The sequence below is a fragment of the Nicotiana tabacum genome, chromosome 5, assembly GCF_000715075.1.
Source record: "Nicotiana tabacum cultivar K326 chromosome 5, ASM71507v2, whole genome shotgun sequence".
NCBI classification, from domain to species: Eukaryota; Viridiplantae; Streptophyta; class Magnoliopsida; order Solanales; family Solanaceae; genus Nicotiana; species Nicotiana tabacum.
The window spans coordinates 22,477,774-22,481,043 of NC_134084.1; the positions used below are offsets into that span (position 1 = coordinate 22,477,774).

The window sequence follows — 3,270 nt, forward strand, 5'->3', positions numbered from 1 at the left end:
CCCAAATCTTGGCCCAATTCGGATTAGTCCATTAAGCCTAGGGACCCTTCTAGACTATTCTTTAGAACAAAAACAAATAAAAATAACCCTAAAGACTTAACACAAAAAGACCTAGGGACTAATTGACAAAATACACAAAAATATACCTAAACCTAGACTCTACCTATAAAGTAAGGCTTAAAAAATATAAAAGGAAAAAGGGATATACACACAGAAGCTGCGCAGCAAATACAAGACCCCTCCCCCCTTCGGATCATCTTTTTCACAGACCCCCGCCCCCTTGACCTCATCCTTCATCATCAGTCATCGATCCCAAACGACCGAAGACCCTCCAGTCATCGCCTCCTGCACAAAATCAGTGAGAACGGGCCCTCCAATCTCTCTCGATCTCTGAGACGACGAGCAGTAGCGGACCCCTCCCATCGCCGGAAATTCGAAAATAACCCGACCTTCACCCAACTCCCTCGCCTCGTCTCATCTCGTCGCGGTCCACTCCACCAGCAACCCCATATCTGGCGAGCTTCACCCTCACGCACACACACATAGACGGAACAACAGTGTGACCTCCTCGTTCAATACGTCCTTTGGCTGTTTCACTCTCAGGTCTGTTGATCTTCCTTGGTTTGCTGTTTTCACCCCCACTATCATTACTGTTTCTTCCGTTTTCCATTAGCTATTTCATTAGCGGATAGGATTATGAAACTCAGCTACAAAGCACACTAAATGGAATGAAGCTGATCCAAATCACTAGTCACTATTGCAATCCGTTGATTTCATTATTTGGTTTAATTCGAGTTTCCTGGCGAGTTCTGAGTTGTAGTCTTAGGTTGCCGACGGGGTTTTCCGGCCAAGTTCCGGCTTTAGTTCCTATTCACATAGTGTTATTGCAATCGGAAAGGCCATCATTTTAAGTTAAGTAGTGATTTCCGGCGAGGTTCTCAATCGAGAAAGTGCACGGTTCTGTCGAGGTTGTACAAGTCATGACTGGTCGTTGTATGAATCCTGCTTGGAGGCCTTGTTCCATGAGAAATCCTTGCTTCAGTTGAGATTCATTCTCAATTTTTTTCACTATTGATTAGTTGAATGTTATGTTTGTTTGATTTTGATACATCATTTGATTATTTTATTTTAGTTGAAAAATTTTGAACGAGTATTGAGTGCTTGGTTGAATTGTTGGATTTTGAAAACAAAAGGAAATTTTAACTACATGAAGCCATGAAATATGATACTCTCACTTTTGTTAGTTTGCCCATTAATTGTTACCTTACTGGATTTAGGTTGAGAATAAATTGGGAACGATTTGGTTGCCTCAGTTGAAATTAGGCCTTTAACACCTTCACTTGAGCAATTAAATAAATTTATATGAGTGGATGAAAATTATCACCAAGCCCAACTAATTTTTCAAATGAATTCCAAACCTCTAAACAAGCTTGCGTGCTTTTGTAATATTTCTTTGAAATTCATGAACACTTTGTCCAACAAATGAATATCTATAGTTTCAGACTTTCAATAATTCCAAATTGAAGATAGGCAACTTGTAAATGCATAGTTGTTTTAGGCGCGTTGTTTTAATAATATTACTTTCCTAAACTCGGGTGTGCATTTCATGTGACCCAAACCCAAATCCAAAAAGGAGGTGTGACAGTTGGCGACTCTGCTGGGGATCGAACCCAGAATCTCTGGTTCAAGGTTCAAGAATTCGAGCTTAGAATAATTGTTATAGTGAGCTTTATCCATTATCTGATTTTGTTACATGATTTGGGCCTAATGTGCTAATTGATTTCTTTTACCGCTTTGATATTTCATGAACTATATATAAACTATTGCGAAACCCCTCATCTCTCTGAGTCTTCTAAATCATGAAGAAGTTTGCACTTCGTGTGACTTCTTTTCTGTTAGAGTCATATCCCAAATTTAGATCGAGGTTCGGACAAGTTGTAAAGCCGGTGAAGCTTCTGTATTCCCGGTACGCTGCCCCCTCCCCCCCGGCTCGAGCTATCCTCTAGGGTAAGCCAGGTCCAGAACAATAAACCCAGATTTTGAACCTAGTATAACAAGAACTCATGCCAGATCCCTAGTAGGAACATTTGCTTGCATCACGTGCATTTGACTTTGGGGACTCAACATAGGGGTTGGGTCTGTCTAGGACAGGTGTACCCAAAATAATAGACCATCTTGATGCATCCTATGTGCTACATGTTGCATTTTTTCAAGGGTAAAAGGGTCATTTGGTGGACCAATGATAATGGAGGGCGAATGAAAAAAAAAGAAAAAAAGAGAGAGGATGAAGTGTGAGGATGAAGCGAGTAGGGTCCAATTATATTTTTTGTTACATTTTATTAAGAAAAAAAGCATGGAAACTTCAAAAAGATTTTGCACTTTTTATCATTTTTCAAAATAAAAAAAAACAAAAAAAATCCAAAATGATTTTACATGTTTCATCATTTTTTGAAAAAAAAAAGACAAAAAATGTGTTTTCTATAAGTCAGTTGCTTGCCTGTATCAAATCTGCCCGAACTACGCATACCTGATTCTCGTCTTTCAGGGCGTGATACGTAGGCAATCCACATAGGGTCCGGTCTTCCTAGTAAATCTTAGATTCTTGGCTTTGCGGGGTCATAGCCAAATTTTGTACTTCTAGCCACCTTTTGGCCAAATAAGCCAGTTTGCAAAAATAGCCTCAACCATGTTTTCCATGTGTCCAATAGGGAATGTTATTGTCTCACATAGTGTTGATTTAAAGTTTTCTCATACAGGTGTGGATTTATTTACCGAAGTTTGAGCATGACAGACACCCCGTGACCATCCGGTCAGGATCGCTCAGTCAGGAGTTGCTTGAGGAGATTTGTTTTATTTTTAAGTTTTGACTTTGTTCTTCATTTTGTGTCGTCTTTTACTTTCTAGTTTTGTACAGTAATGTCAAGCCTTTTGTTATTGTTTTTTATGCTTTATATTTGAAAAATATGTTGTAACTCAAAAATTCAAAAAAAAAAAAAAAGAGATGTTGCATTTTATATTTCGTTATAAATTTTCTTTAGAATACTAATTCTAGAAAAGAAAAAAAAATTGAGGTTGTATTCCTTTAGACAATTAATATCTAGGACTTAAAATCAATTATTTTTATATTTCCTTTAGTATATTAGGACTAAAATTCAAAAAAAAAAAGAGAATTTTCTTTTAGTACTTTTTTAAAAGCTTTCTTTAAGGTGTTAATCCCAAAATCCAAAAAGATTTTCTTTTGAGGTGTTTCTTTGGGAAATTAATGAAAAA

At 37.6% G+C, this 3,270-nt stretch overlaps 1 long non-coding RNA gene across 1 annotated transcript; it reads left to right on the forward strand.

Annotated features, from left to right (window-relative positions):
- Positions 1-223: 223 nt before the first annotated feature.
- On the forward strand, positions 224-3,012 carry LOC142181114 (uncharacterized). The gene is made up of 2 exons (XR_012709435.1): positions 224-603; positions 2,757-3,012. It is a non-coding gene; the product is annotated as an uncharacterized LOC142181114 (long non-coding RNA).
- Positions 3,013-3,270: the final 258 nt, after the last annotated feature.